Source organism: Pararge aegeria, chromosome 5 (assembly GCF_905163445.1).
Source record: "Pararge aegeria chromosome 5, ilParAegt1.1, whole genome shotgun sequence".
Classification (NCBI taxonomy): Eukaryota; Metazoa; Arthropoda; class Insecta; order Lepidoptera; family Nymphalidae; genus Pararge; species Pararge aegeria.
The window spans coordinates 12,788,842-12,806,251 of record NC_053184.1 but is presented as its reverse complement, the minus strand read 5'-3'; positions in this window follow the sequence as shown (position 1 = coordinate 12,806,251).

The window sequence follows — 17,410 nt, the reverse complement described above, 5'->3', positions numbered from 1 at the left end:
ATTAGTAGCAATATACGTCTATAATAGAGCTCAGGCAATTTAAAAATTTGTCCCGAAGGCGTCGCCTGCGTTGTCTATATTATGCCGGTAAGGTACCGGTCGCCTGGCATAAACCCCCTGCGTAGATTTAAAACTCTGCTAGAGTTACTTAGTTATTATTTACATTAGTTAACAGTAAATTAAAAAATTAAATTATTTTTCTACTATTCAATCTTTTTCATTTGATACCCATACTGAAAGAGTTGTAAAAAAATACTCCATCCGCCATTTCGTGGCGGCGGCCATCTTGGACCAATTTGAATCAAACATAGCTAAGGTCACTCGCGACTAATTAACTTAAAACAAAGAAAACAAAATCAAAATTGGTTCATCCGTTCGTGAGCTACGATCACACCCACACACGCACACACATAGACACACACATAGACACACACACAGACACATCAAACTTATAACCCGTCGTTTTGTCAACCGACATCTCTAGTATTTTCGAACTCTGTAACACTCACCTAGTGGGTCGGATGCTGGCAGGGGGCCGCGAAGTAGACTTGATTGGAAACCCTATTCCATATTTATTATGGGCCTATTTTGTCATGTTTATTGACGCGCCTGTCGTGTATAACTCAGTTATTAGCTAACTTTCAAACTGATGCGGTTAAGTTACATGCTTCATCTATATCTAAACTTACTGATATTAAAGCTGTGGAGTTTGTTTTTTTATTCAATAGCCTAATTCTTCGGCTATAACCTTTAACTATTTTTAAATTTAACCCATAAATAGTCGAAAAAAGTTCATATAAAAGTCTTTCATTTAAAATTCTTGTTTCAGCATTTCTGGAATTTGTTTCAGCAACAAACGGGGTAAAAAGGGGGAAGACATATTTTTTTGTATCTTTGGATTTTTTTAAAAAGCTAATTACATTACCCTTAGGAGAGGGGTTGCGGACAGGCGATGCAATGCGTGGGCCGTAGAAGGACGAGAGATTTTTCTTAAAGATTAATTAGGTAGATAACTGGCAATATGAGGATAGTGTGGCCTTATTGCCGTAGGGATAATAAATTGTGCTAGTAAAATAACATTTATCAAAGCTGCAGCTGGACCTAGGTCTTTTGTAGGGTCATTCGACAATCTTGTGCCGCTTTCATCGACTGTCGAATGACTGCCGCTGGGATTCAACAACACTGCGTTTATCTGAGCGTGCGTTTTTGGAAAATATGTAGCTTGTTATTAAATACAACTTTATCTTATCAAAAAATACGTTATCCTTACTTTTCCTACATTTCGATAAACTATTGATGTTTCATTAAAAGTTTCTTATCGAAGTTCTTCATGCCGAGTGTATTGGCTGAATTTCTTGAAATCGCAATGTGAAACCGATATTAACTAAGGAAGTTTTTGAAGACGAAATGAACCTTCTTATTACGTGTTAGCTGTTGATTATTATGTATTTTAATGATAGCGAGGAAGTTTATCCTTATGTATAAGGTAGTTTATGAAAATTTTGTATTATTTATAACTAGAAAAGGCTTTTTGAGAATGACTGGCAGACAATCCACACACAGGTTAAAAGAATACCTTTAAATTTTGAGCGAGAATATTCTCTGAACACGTCAGAAAGGTTTGTTTTAATTCTACCTCGACCAGTTTATGTTAAAGTTTATACTCATTAAACTTGGTTTTCGGGCTTTACAGTTTTTTTTAATTCATCCCGCAATCGGGTGATATAGGGAATGAATGTTTGTATTAAAAGTTTTTTCAAGTTATTGTTATTTGATTAAGTTTTGCTTGGTTTCTGGTGCATAAGAACTGTTGCTTGTGGATTGATTCATGGCCCCTGACATGCATGAATTTGTTGGAAGTTGTACTGTAATATTCTTTATTTAGTATTTCACTCCTTTTTCTCGCACGTCCGAAGGTTGGCTGGTAGTAAAGGCTTTTGCATTAAGTCCGCCTTTGATAAAGCTATTTATGATTGTGCAATAAAGCGAAAAAAAATGTTGATTAAAACAACTAAACTTTTCATTGTACCTAATAGAGATGTGGCAAATAAATTATGTCGGTATGTTTTTTTAATGTCGTATAAAACAGCGCCCCCCAGTTTTACTCAACAATTAAATTTGAAATAAATCTAACTAATAACTACGAGTACTTCTAAACCGCCTTCGGCCCCCGATCTACGGAGTCGTATCATCCGTCCGCGTTTTTTGATTCGTTTTCGATTAGCGTTCGTTCTGACATCTATTATTTCTACTCGGCTCCTAAGGGTAAGATGCCCTATAGCCTAGAGCCTCCCTCATTCTTAAATTAAATCTGACCTGATATTAGCGCGTTCAAATACACAAGCTCTTCATTGTAAATAACCCCGCCCCGGCTTCGCTCAGTTGCATGTATTTAAGGGTTTACGTAATTTGAATTTGTTTTTCGATAGTTTAAATGTCGCGCCCGCATCCCGCCCTGCTTTCGCTATTTGAGTCTCTGATATCCTCCAAGATATTCATTTTAATTATATGCTAAAAAACACAATTTTGATCCACATAAAATGCACACACGTATCTAATGTAATTAATTGTATAAGGAATAATACTGTACGATTTAAAATTGTTATGTAAAGTAAACCATAATTTTCAAAATGTTAAAGATAAAAATGGTTACTGAGGGTTGTCTTTTGGAGTTAACATATAGGTACCACCGCGTGCTTTTTTGGAGAATTTTTAAGATCAGTAACCTCTAAAATTATCAGTTTTTCTCTACTGTCATCATCATCATACCGGCCGACTACAGAGCACGGGTCTCCTCCCACAATTAGAAGAGGTTAAGGACGTGGTCCACCACGCTGGCCCAGTGCGGATCGGTGGGTTTCACACACCTTTGAGAACATTATTGAGAACTTTCAGGTATGCTGGTTTCTCACGATGTTTTCCTTCACCGTTGAAGCATAGCAAGTGCGTTTTAACTCGAAAAGTTAGAGGTGCATACTGGGATTCGAACTCGGCCCCCCGAAAGTGAAGTCGAGCTACTACCCGATGCACTTTCACCGCTTATCTCTACTATATTAGGTATGAATAATATACATAAACCTTTCTCTTAAATCATTTTATCAATTGGAATCTATTAAAATCTGATGCGTATTTATTAAGATCTAAGCATGTATGGGGATGGAAAGACATAATTAAATTTAGCTTAATTTGCTATACTCCGCGAACAGCATGAAAATCAGAATGTACCCTCAACATTGCCGAAGATCTGTTTGGTGTGGAGTATAAGGATTGAAGAAATTATAACTTACACCATGCAGATTCTCCTGCTGTTGGCGGAGTATAGCAAATTAAGCTTAATTTTCATAATATATTATGCATTTCCGCAAAGTAACGCCTGCTTCTATCCAATGGATGGCAGCAGGAAGCAACTTTTTACTTACGTTTTATACTATGTAGTGTTAGTGATAAAGATATTAGTTTTGATAAAATATATAGCGGAACTAGAGTTTGCTGCAGCTTAGTCTGTATGGTCTTAGTGATAGAATAGGTGGAACGATAAGAACCTAACAATATGTCTCCGATGGGCGGACAACTGAAGCAGCTTACCATAAGGCTGATCGCACATTTCAGCTGAAAGAGCAAAAAAAAGCAAAATTTTGCATTCTGAGTTTAAAATATGACTTCTCCGTAGAAATTCGAATTCTTCCTAATTTATGTCATCCCAACAAGCTAATGATGTCCTCTTACACTCCCAACCCCAACGTAGCTGCCTTCGGTAGACGTCCCCTAAAACGTCCATTACTTGTACTCGTAATATAAAAATTTCAATAAACATCCAACTATAATTACAAATTACAAAAAATAAAGTTATGTAAACTATAAAAAAAAAAGAAGTTTATTTCCGATTCGCACTGCGATGTTGTTTCAACCAATGCCGGAAGAAGGCGACATCCAAGTGATATTTTATCTCACTAACAAAAATAATTAAACCTCTTCAAAAAATACTGCATTAATCGTCTCGTAATCAAAATAAAAAATAGAACGACACGGCACGTGAGGGGTATAAGGCCAGAGCATATGTCGGTGTAATGAAGATTTGAGGATAATCGAAAGAGCGGCCGCTCAGCACCGGCAGACGATTTATTTGCAGCGCGACCGTCCGGATAATAATGCCTTTAACGGCGCTTCCGGCCGTGTTCGGCCTCGTTTTGACGACCCACTGCGCTTTACTCCATGATGTGGTACACTCGTGTTAGCTTAGTCAAATTTCGCAAGGGTGAATCCGGAAGATTTTGCTTTAATTATATAACAAATATGTTTCTATTTCTTTAAAGTACATCCCCAGAGAAAATTTAATGCTCAATTTATATAACCAGAATGAACAACACAATATAATTTATCGACAAACAAACGAAACAGAACTTAAAGTAAAGTGGGCAAACTTCAAAATCATTGGTTCACTAATAACTTTATAAGCATTTCCAGCCTATGAGTATCCCACGGCTGGGCAACAGTTTTAATCTCTCTTAAGAGATAACTTAATAGTCTAAGCTTTATGATATACCCGCCACTCTGCTAAAATAACATACAACTCAAGTCTGAATTTAAATTAAATGATAACCACCATCTAAAATATATTTTTCCTAAAAAGGAAATCTTAATCCTATTTCTATTAAGGTTAGGCGGTTTACCGCCTAACCTTAGAAATTATATCAACTATTTCAAATGTAGCCAGTAAGAAAGAAAGAAAAGAGAATAACCGAAAGCAGACAATTGTTTTCAATTGAATTAATTTCGTACTAGTTTTTCTTTTCTCGCAAAGCTGCGTTTCTAAAGGTGCAATTATAGTAAACGAGGCACGAAGACCCTACTGTCTGCAACCTATGCTACTCGCCTGTTGATAGACTTTCGACCTCGCTTTAAGTGTTTCTGGAAACCTCTCAGGGTTAGAAAATGTAATGTTTTCGCATACGTGATTTTTTAAATGTTATTTATACATATATAATCCATTAATAATGTGCAAGCAATATTTTCTACTTAATTTTTAAAGCCTTAATTAATTAATGAATAATAATATAATTAAACCGTATGTATTTGTATTTTAGTCTGTGGCATCTTAGCTCCAAACGAATTAACCGATTTTTATGCAGTTTTTCTGTATGAAAGTTGACGTAATATATAGTTTTTTTATTAGCTACTGTTCAGACGTTTAAAGATAATAAACTCATATCCTACTCGATAAAATGGTCTTACATACTTTCACGCGTTTGATTGATTTGAAATTTAGAGTACCTTCTATACATTTCTTCGACAGTATGTCCTGTTATAAATGATATATTACGACAATACACACATCCCCATCTAGCCCCAATGTAAGCGTAGCTTGTTTTATGGGTACTAAGATAACTGATGAATATTTATAAATAATATACATAAATACTTATAATATACAGATAAACACCCAGACACTGAAAAACATTCATGTTCATCACACAAGCATTTTCCAGTTGTGGGAATCGAACCCACGGACTCAGAAAGCGGGTTCGCTGCTCACTGCGCCAATCGGCTAAAAACATGACTGTAAAACTTCTGCCGAATAGCGAATCTGTTCAACCCTGAATCTGCCTAATCACGAATCTGATGAATCCAGAATCTGTCTGATACCGAATAAAGGTCGCATAGTGGTAGCTCTTTGTCGATAGGGTGGTGGAGTAGCCAGGCGAAATCAATCCTTAAATTGACCTTATCGGGGATCGAACCGGGACCTCTCAATTATAAGACCACAGTGCTCACCACTGCGCCAGGGAGGTCGACAAAAACTACGGCTTTACTTGCAGGCCTTTATCTAAAACTAAACACTGATGCCATAATTCGAGTATGAACATACCCGGTAAGTGAATCTACTCGTAAACTCTTAGCAGCGCATGGGAAAACTATTCACGTATACGAGTCTTGTAGTCAAACGTAGTTAGAGTTTTATTCAAATGGAGGCAAAAGCTTGACAGGCGCGCCCACCGGATATTGATTTACTGAGGCCAATGAAGCCCGGTTCCGTTGCAGCCTCCGATACACCACATAAGCTTTGTGATGCGTTGTGGGTAATTAATTTTCACGAGGTCGCTCGATATGATCGGGTACTTAAAACATTCAATTAGGGTTAATGTGTGTTTTTAATGCATCGCTGTTCTAGTGGTTTGTGTAACATAGGTCATATAGGTAACATAGGTAACCTATATTCGACTATCTAGGCGGGTCAATAATTAGGTCATTTTTTTCTATCACGAAATTGTTAATACTAGCTCGGAGTGAACACAAATATACCCCATATTTGTGTTTACCGCCGTACTTCGGAGAGCATGTTAAGACGTTTGTCTCGGTCGTTATCATTAACTTATAATATTAATGGTTGAAGCCCACCTACCAGCATTGGAGCAGCGTAGTTAGTCTATGCTCTGTGACATAAGGGAGTACGCCTGTGCAAGTAGAGCAGACGATGAATGCGTGTTTTTTAGTTAGTTGCGTAGAATTGTTTTATTGTAGTTAAGTATCTAATACATACTGTTGAAAACGAGGTTAGTTTTAGTTAACGAGGTTAAAGTTAGAGTTTTGTCTGCTATAAAAAAATTTGATGCATCAGGTAGGTATTTCAATTATGATGCTGCTAAATCAAATACTTTACAGATAGCAGTCTGGTGTAGTCGCTAGGATGTTCAGGAAGCTATCAGAAAGTTTTCTAGTTCTTAGTTACTTTTCTTTTTTAGTAGGCTGCATTCGGTGGGTTAGTTCATTTTGTGGCCTTCTACTTCATCTTCGTCGTCGTAAGGGAATATTATAGAGTAGAAATTCTATTCTACTATACAATATTTTCTTCTGTATAATATTACTATAAACAGTCTCAGAAGGAATCTGACGGAACTGAAGGACTGAAGGAACGCGACATAACAATTTAAAATGTATGCCCATATAGCTGTCAAAAACAACCAATTTTTTTGTAATTGAAAAGTAAGTTTACAAGTCTTTACTTTCTAGTACCTAAGTCCTATTTGAATTGTATAAAATTTGTTCAATGTATTTGTGGTCAAAAGTACTAAATATTAGGAAACTTCCTAAATTCCCTGTGACATTACTAGATATCACAAAGGGAAGTCGGTTTCATAGTATTTTCTTTAAATCCAATGATGTATCACAATTACTTTGTATTACATAATAACTAATACTTAATTAAAATAGCAAACTATTGGTTAATCTGAACAACCGATGATCATAATCACGTTAAGCAGATAAACGGTGTAATGCTTTCTAAACGTTTGATACGGTATGAATAACATCAGAGGGTGATTCGAATGGATGAACAGCGAGGGACACGAATGTCGACATTGGCGCACGCCCTATTGCATACAGCCTTTATGGATGAGGCAAATATTTTAAGACAGAATTTAAAAATTCGTGGTATGTCAGCCATGGCTGTAAAACGTGGCCGCTAACTATGGGTCTTATAAGAAGGCTCAGGTCTATGCTTGGAGTATTTCATCAAATCAAGAATAAGGAGACCAAGAATTAAAAGAACCAGAATTACCGTCTTAGCTCAAAGCTCGGAGAGGCACATAACTCGGGGAACCGATGGACGTTAGGGCCCGAGGTGCTGGAACGGCGACCTCACTCCAGTAAACGCAGCGTTGGCAGACCCCCGACGAGCTGGCCAGATGACATCAAGCGAGTCGCAGTGAGCCGCTGGACCCAAGCGGTACAACACCGTAGTATTTTGAACTCACTACAAAAGACCTATGTCCAGCAGTGGACGTTCATTGGTTGATATGATGATGATAATGGTTTGTAAATACTATTAGTAGTAGAGCGGTGATAGCCTAGTGGGTAAGGCTTCGGTTTCAATTTCGGGGGAGCCTAACACCTCTAACTTTTCGGAGCTATGTGCGTTTTCATAAATTAAATCATACTTGCGTTAATGTTGCAGAAAAACATCGTAAGGTAGTTACCTTGCATACCTGAGAGTTTTCCATAGCTTTTTCAAAGGCGTGTAAAGTCAACCGATCCCGCACTTGCCCAGTGTGAAGGCCTAAACTTTTCGAATTCTGGCAGGAGACCCGAAAAAATGGTATGTACCTACCTACTACTAATTGTTAAAGTGTTTCTTCTCGGTTGGTAAACAAACTATGTATTGCAACTACGGGTATTATGAGAATCTAAGTTTCATGTTTAGTTTGTTGTGTGTTCCTCTATCCTCGAAGATCGAAACGGAATCAAATCCTCATACACTTAAATTGTGAACAACAAGATTGTAAAATTTTCAATATTATGATATGGAATATCACGTCGAAAGGTACGATTCGGGTCCGCGCCGTAAAATTTTCGCGATAATGGTACTTTTTTATCTCCGACGCTCTATTATTTTCTCGGCCTTGAACTTTTTACGTCTCCTTTCCTTTTGATATGAACTTTCCTCTGATTTCCTCTTCCTATAACTCCGATCATATTTGTGACTTATTTGAGATGCCATCTTTAAAATTATTCTAAGTTCAAAAAACTAACTTAAGTTACTAAGTCTAAAGTAAACGGTGCAGACGCCTGCACCTGCACTAATTCGAACATATCACAAAATACTACAGACATATTCTATCAGTTGTAGGCTCTACCATTAGTAACGCATTATACTCATCGCATAAATTTCCTGTTTCACTAAAAAGTTTTAATGGCTCTCGTTGTACTGTGGCTATAGAAACTATAAATATATAGCGTTTGCGATTTTAGAAGGAAGCGTTTTGGACGATCCCTCAAATTAATCACTCAAATCTTATTATAGTATTAGTTACAATGAGTAAGGTCAAACTTTACAGTTATTGTAAGATGTGTTAAATTTTTTGTTACAAAATGCATTTAAATTAACAAACCGCGTGACAGTTTAATAGTTGTAATTGATCAGAGTGATTTTTTTTCTGTCTGTTGAATGGTAGGTAAATATGTTGTCCAACTTCGAATATCTTCATCAAAACCTAACTAAGTTTAAACGGAGTACTCTGAAGCCAAATAAACCTGACATATAATATCAAATAAAAAAAAAAATATACCTACATGCCTAGATATATACCTACATATAGGTCAGTTATTTCGTAGCAAGGTTTCATAGTGTTAATAACAGAGTAGTTACGAGAAACACCAACGAGTGATTGGAATTTATGAACCGTGCGGGATAATTCCGACTCTGCAGTTGGTTTTCCCGCAAAAAGACTATTGTGAGAGCAAGGTTGGAAAAGGCACAACTTATTAACTCCAAACAAGAGGATGTTAATATTCTAAAACCTAACTCTTACTACTATTCTAGTTTTCACTTATGTGTAGTCGTTGTTTGGGGTTTATTAGTCTATATGAGGGTTTAGTTATTTATAACGAAATTTTTATTTGGTAGCAGAATTTACAAGGCAATTTTAAGGCTGAAACTTGGTACTTTTATGTAAACTGTAATTTCTGTCCTGGATATGGGTGGGCCAGAAATATACTTTAAAAATTTTAATTCTCTATGCCATTACTTAATATATCTAATATTTACCATATTATTTTCATGATATTTTAAAAATCTCAGAAAAATGGGTCTAAAAAAACTATGTTTTGATTGTCACTGGTTGAAAATAGAAGTAACTTCTGAAAACTTTGTAAAAGCGAATACGACGTTGAAACCGATCCATAGAAATTGATTAGGGGTTAGAAGTTTAATGTGACTACAAAATTGCTAACAACACTATTGTAAAAATGTTTTGGGTCCTTTAGTATCGTGTATTTAAAGAATAATATAAAAAAAAAAAATTAAAACGCTAATTTTGTCAAAACCTGCCATTTTATAGAGCCACGATTATCAGTGGGAATCGGGTCGGGCGGGGACCCGGCGCGATTCTCTCACTCGAGAGATCAGCTGAAAGTGTACCACTTAATAACTCACATCCTCTCTCGGTTCACTGGGCATCCGCTGGATCGTCACATATCTCTAAATATGACCGGCGGAGCGTGGCGCTCACACCGCTCGGATTAAGCGCATCCAACGTTCGCGCTTGCCATGTCACGAACTTGCTTTCATGATTATGAAAATAATTTACGTAACAGAATTCATTACAGAAGGCAGGTTAACTACAAAAGAGGCATTGAATCTTAAACAAACATCGTTATCGATTACGCCTTTGCGAAGTAGGTAGTAAAACTATTGGTTTGAATTTATAAAGTTGAATACAACAGTGGGTACACAATTAACTAAGGTAACTTTGATATGATTTGTTTCCAGTTTGTTGTTTTATTCCATTTATTTATTGCTTTTGCGTTACACAATACTGTAGACCCATTAAGAAGATAGGCATGTGAACTTGAAGCCCCGCCAGGGCATTTCAATATGGTTGAAATTATTTTAAAGGGTTTTTTTTATAGTATTACAAAAGTTATTTATATCGGGTCAGAAAAAAATCCAGTTAAATAGGGCAAATAAATAATTTCAATTTACAATTTTTTTTTTTTGCTAAGAATAGTGCTTTGAAGCAGCATTATTGAAGCAATCATATTTTATAATGACCAAATATTTTGTTAGATAATGTCATTTTAGTTTTTAAATTACAAAAAGCCATCAACCCAAAGAAGAAGAAAATACAGTATCGTTATCAGTGTTCTTAATGTCAACCGGTAGTTTTATTAAATATATAAACGGCTTTATATAAATAAATAATTTATATTAAAACAATATGAATTTATATTTTTTTTATTAGTTTTAAGAGTTGCAAGTTTTTGTGAATACCTGTTCCTTTCGCGTGAACTATAAATTTGTATGGACTGCTATGGCGTAGGTTATATAACAATTACGTCTCTTTAGTAATTAATCTTAGCAAGCTTGTAGCTTCAAATTTCATGTTTAGTTTTCAAGAGGTTATGCGGTTTACCCCGTTTTAGTGCGCCGAAGTTTTAAAACGTGATGTTATTTGCCGGCAGTGTGGTACTGCCATCGCTGAAGTCTACATTAAAAAAAAATAAAAAAAGATTCTGTGACCTACCACATGTAAGGATACAGTTACGGCGCTGTGCCAGAGAGGAGACGTAAAATGCTACGGAAGGTTAAGAGCTGCGAAAAGAGGACTTCATATTACTTAAGATCACTTATGATGTTGACATGAAATTATCTCGATGTAGGACAGTAACGTAATCTGCATCATAATTATATCCCCTCACTAATAGTGCACAAGGCAGTTGCATGTTTTCCTAGGAAAATGCACAAGGTTTTCTTAACGAGAATAAAGTACGTGGAACTATTGAAGAGTTTAATAATATTCATTGGGTTCGGGCAATTTTCCGGACGAGCGGCGACGCGTCTTTGATCAGCATCGACTAGCCCGAGAAGTCAAATTGACGAAGTAACTATGGCTAACAAGTCCTCAGAGTTCGCTTGTGTAATTTGATTTGTTTACGTTTTATCACTGAAGATAGTTATCGCAAAGTCCGAGGATAAAGGAAATCTATACCTTAATGGTTTAGATTTTCGAGTGACCTAAAAGCTCTTAAGCCATGTAGTTATTATATGTCACGTACATAATGATTATCAAGTTTTTAAATGCTTTTATGATGATCTAATGTTTTGTTGCAACATTAAATCATAGGTATAACTGGATATGCTATACAAGAAGCCTTATTTAAATCGTAAATATAACGTTTTTATATTATTGTTAGTAGCTTTTGCGCGCATTTTTTGTTCGCGTTTATTACCGTTTTTTAGTAATCGCATGGGTACCGTCCATTCACCTAACTCTATGCCAATCATAAAGATGATTGGTTGTTTCGTTAGGGCGTTAATTAAGGATACACATAGAAACAAAGAAACAGACATACTTTCATGCATCCATTTACAATATGAGTATGCATTGAAGAGTATTTTTTTACCGGCAAAGAATAAATAATAATAAGTATACCTACTATATTCATTCCAATAGGAATTATAAACTTAACTATGTATATGCTTTTATGTTTCTCTCATTTCGTCAAAACTATTGCCGTGATGGATGGACGGCTTCAACTGAGCACCCAGTTCATTAAAATCGTTTCAGTAATTTACGAGACATTAATTTAATAATTTAGTACATTCAACCAGAAAATTAAACAATTCACACGGAACTCGTTCATTTTTGTAAATAAGTAATGAAGAACCGAAATGAAAAATGAAAGACTGGTATCTATTAGAGATTAAGAATACTATCTGTCAACCTGTCCTTTAAAATACCAAAAAAAAAACAATGAATAAAATAAAAATAATTAACTTAAATGCAATGATGAATAATGAACTCAAATGAATGTAGATGTTTCATAAAACATAGAAGGACCTATGTTTATAAGTTTATTGAATGAATGGTGATTTTTTGTTATTTTTTTCCTAAATTGATGCTCAATTGCTTAGATTCTATTTTTGTTCAAAATATTTTGTTCCCGCTTCACTAAAAGCGTTTTCCGATAGTAATTCAATTTTTCACCCCAAATAAAGTGTTATCTGTAACAATACGAATAGATTGACATCCTTATCTACACTGCATAGTTTTGTTAACACACAAACTCTTTTTAATATGTAGACGAGGTAGGTTATTATATTATATTATTATTCTTTGTTTGCTTATATCCATATTCCACTTCTTTAAAAGTTCAAATTATTAGTATTTTATCTCTTAAACGTTTGCCTCCACAATGCATTTACACATTATCCGAACTACATTTCATATGGACACAATACTAGCACTCCGGCTTCCGAGTGCTGAGCGTACGATTGCATCGTCCCTTATAGAAGTCGCAGGGCGGGACGGGCCTAATGCTTATATGAAAAATGAAATGTATTTATTTTATAATACCATATTGTAGTACTTCTCGAAACTTAATTATTGAGACAGATTTTATTCAGAAATAGTCAAATTTTCACTCGACATTACGTTCTTTGCGGCCGTTTACGATTTCTTGACGGCCGATTGGCGCAGTTTGCAGCAACCCTGCTTTCTGAGCCCAGGGCTGTGGGTTCGATTCCCACAACTGGAAAATGTTAGAATGATGAGCATGAATGTTTGTCAGTGTCAGGTGTTTATATATCCGCCGTCTTAGTACCCATTACACAAGCTATGCTTACTTTGGGGCTAGATGGCGGTGTGTGTATTGTCGTAGTATATTTGATTGTTTATTCTTTTAAAAATATTGCTTATTTAGCGAGAAGGGTAGATTCGTTACACAATACAAAAAATAAAATTAAACTTCTAATCGGTTTCTACGGGATGTCGTACCAGAATGCTCTATCGCAGAACGGTCTTCGTTGGTAGGGCGGAATTGGCTCTAGCAGCCACGGCCGATGCCACCCGCTAGAGAACTACTAATCTTTCCCATTTATGACTCTAATTCAAACTGAATTATATTATGATTGCTAAGTTTATTCTTCGATAAATCTGATACTGTCGCTGCAAGATATTCAAGAAACCAAAAATCATTTTTTTCGCGTACGTTTTATTGAACCCGCATTATTGTAAGCCATTTTATGAAATATTTACGAATTGGTGACAATTATTAGATTTCCGCAAGCTCTACTAACCTTTTAGTAAATGTTAGTGATAGAATATTGAATTTACTATCGCGTAGATGACAAATTGTATCAATATCGACAAGCTTGAGGGTGGAAACGAAATTTTTCGAAATAGATCATTGGTTATGGCAAGTTTTAGTTAAATGCTAAATTCTATAAACTGTATTAATAAACGTACATTAAAACTGTATCAATAAACAAACATTTAAGCGGTTCTCAATTCATAGCGTAATTCTTGCCTGAATATTGATCAATTTGCGTGTTTTCATTTTAATTCAATTTAAATGTAATTTCATTTTGCATAGGTTAATTACCTTTGTTTCGTTTTCGTTGATTTGTTGAAAAGAAAAGACCTAATGGTTGCAAAATAAGCGTTAAACATAAGGTACAACACTAATATTTAAAAAGTGATCTACAAACCTTTAGATGTAAATGTAAACGCTTGTATTATTACACATATTTTTAAGTCAGGCGATCGTTTGTAGCGGGTTTTGAAGTCTGCTTATTGAAAATATTTTTATTATATAAGACTTTTATCGTTAAGCCGAACCTAGACTTCTGAAAGAATTACAATGACTTAATGAAAGATGCCCGAAGTGCAATGCAAACAGAAAAAACAATTAACATGTTTCTTGATTGAAGGGTTGATTGGTCACTTACCTTCCAAAGAGAAAATAGAGCTGAGGAATTGGCTTTTCACGTCACTTGTAGTAACCGAGGGTATCTTGAGTATATCTCACAATATTACACTAGAGTTTGCGGTTAACATACTTTATTAGTAGGTACTTGTAAACATCTAGTAGCGTTAGACCTTATCAATTTTTTTAAGCATTTGCCACCTTTGTAGTTTAAAAACACAATAAAGCTTTAACACTAAAATCCAAAGATAAAATACTATACCGGGATGATTTTTATTATTTTTAATTTTTATTCAATTAATGTGGTTTTGGAACAAAAGTGTCTTACCACCTAAAATCATGGTAGTGATCTAAAAACGGAATCGTGTATTTTATCGCGTGTGTCGTTTATGGGTAACAAAGCGCGTGTGCTCATGTCACTGGTCGGGGCGATGTCGCGCCCTTCCGGTGCGCGGGCGCCGATGCATCCACTGTGACAGACCATGTACCAAGCTCATGGATATGCTATATGTCACTCATGTTTATGATACTATTAACTGTTGCCCGCGTTTTTTGTCCGCGTTTACTACCGTTTTTTTAATCTTGAGGGAACCGTTCCTGGGACAAAAAGTAGCCTCGGTTACTCCCCGTTATTTCTACTAACTCTAATTTCTACTAACTCTATGCAAAAATCAAGTTGATTGATTTCTTAATCATGCATTCAACATCGTTAAGCCTTAAGTTAGAGATTTGCAGCTGTCTGCTAAGGAGTTCTGTCCTCTATCTCCAAACGTAGTTATCAGATCTACACAAAATTTGGGAAAAACTTTACAATGAATAATTGTTACTTAACAATTATTCATTGTAAAGTTTTTTAAGTCAACATCTCCTGATGATGCTCCGGTTTCGGAGCGAAACGTGCGTAGAGGGTGTATTGCCGAGGATCTGTTTGGTGTGGAGTATAAGGATTGAAGAAATTATAAATTACACCACACAGATTCTCCTGTTTTTCGCGGAGTATAGCAAATTAAGCTTAATTTTGATAATAACCTCAAATTATGCAAAGATTTATTTGATTTCATTCAGCGTGATGCGCGGCCAAGACACAGATAGACAAAAAGAAAAAAATTACTGTTAGGGATTCAGTATCATTTATGTACTGCCCTCAACAAAAGAATTCAAAATATCTTTAATGTACAAAATTCTCCCCGTTACAGTTTTATTATCAGTAGGTATGTATAGAACTAAAATCAATCAATCGGTTAAAAGGTGTCTTTGCTTCATTTGATAATGGTTATATTGTGGTATAGTGTATCAATGTAATTTAATGTCATTTCTGGTGGGATTAATTTATTTTTTATTTTAATGTAGCCCTTGACTGCAGTTTCACTAAAAATTGACTATTTGGTAGTAGTTTGAAGATGGTAGCATGCTAACTTGTTAGGTATATGGCAGCTGACTAAAACCTAAACCCCTAATCTGTTTTTACGCGGCATCGTACAAGAACGCTATATCACTTTGTCGCACGACTTTGATTTTAGTGTTTAGGTGCTAGGTACCGGACCAGAGAAAACTCAGATAATATAAATTTCTATATTTCCACTGCCCAGGATTGAATCCACGACCTACCATTTATAAGGCTACAGGGGTTAACATTCGTCTTATTGTTCTTGATAAACTGTTGAATATATAAATGCGCCTACTATTTTGTAAACTGGTATAATGTTCTTGTGCAATTTCGATAGATGGACAGCTAATTAATTTATGCTGAAAGCAAAAAACTCATGCTTGTTACACAATTTCCTGTGAAAAGGCTGGAAGCTGAAACGTTTTTTTAAAGTATATCAGTATTTTCCTGGCACAGTTTATTTTATAAAATGAAAACATTTTAAAGCAAAACACTCAAGTGGCAGTAGCTACTCCATTAGCATGTCAGTATTAAATTAATAGCCCGTTTGTTTTTCGCAACACTTTAAACTGTGTCCGTTAATTGGATCATAAAAGCTGCTGATGTATGTAGCACCTAGTAATTAGCTTGAACAATGGGCCCCTTTAATAATAGTGCTTTTATAAAGACAATTTAATTATTTTCGCATAATGCGGTTGGTAGTAGTTTCATTATTGATGGTTTAAAAGGTTTTGATCCGGTTACATTACATATTAATAGTGCAAGTATTTCTCAAAGTATATAAAGCAAACCAAACCGCGGCGTCCATAGTGTACCGTTGCTACAGGGAAGTGAGCCAAGAAAATCCCTTCTAAGGTTTATGTATTTTTGTTCTGTATTTATGTTTAGTATGTTTTATTCCAAGATTGTAATGGTTTTGTATAGTAGGTATGCTGTGTTTTAAATGGATATTTTTGGCTTACAAACCTTGATGTTAAAATCAAAAGGCGTTTAAAAGTAAATAATGATAAAGTTCGAAATGGTAGCGGGTTAACTTTGTAGGGGTATGGTGCTTATAACAGAATTATACCCCTAATCGCCTTCTTCACGGCATCGTACAATAACGCTTAATCGCTTAGTCACACGACTTTGATAATAGGGTGGTAACTGGGCCGCAACTACCGACCGGACCAGACGCAAAATACGAAATTATACGAAATTAACTGTTAAACTGATTCAAAACAAGGCGTTCATGTTTGTGTCCAAGGTGTACTTTCACTAGAACTTCTTTTGACTAGCCACCGCTGTCTGGTCTTGCCTTAAGTTTTGACTTGTACACATCATATCTATTTGATAAGTAGAGAATTGAGTTAAAGGTTATTCCGTAACCGAATCCTTCCGTTTCCCGGAGTTCTGTCCGACTCCGTTTATGCATTCGTTTGTCTTTTAGCGGACTGTATCTCACTAACCGTAATAGATACCTAGGGAGTTGATATTTCCACGGAAAAACACAAAAAAATCATTGGAAAAATAGGAGGTTTTTTTATACCATAGAAGTAATTTTTGTAGTGTTGGGTGATGAGAATCCATTAATTAATGCTTACATTTTTGAAGTCACTACGTGTGACTTAAGAAATGAAAGTATTGCTATAACCCCTAAATTAATGAAGTTGCGTACTAGTTAATGCCGAGTTTTGTAAAGCTACTTAATTTCTTCTCCAATTAATTGATTATTTAATTCCGAACGGGGGCTTTAACCAAGATCAATTATTTGTAGGGAGTCCCTAAATCCACGGTCTTGAACTGCTTGCGTCTAAGTTTCCTGCGACTCTGATGAATTAC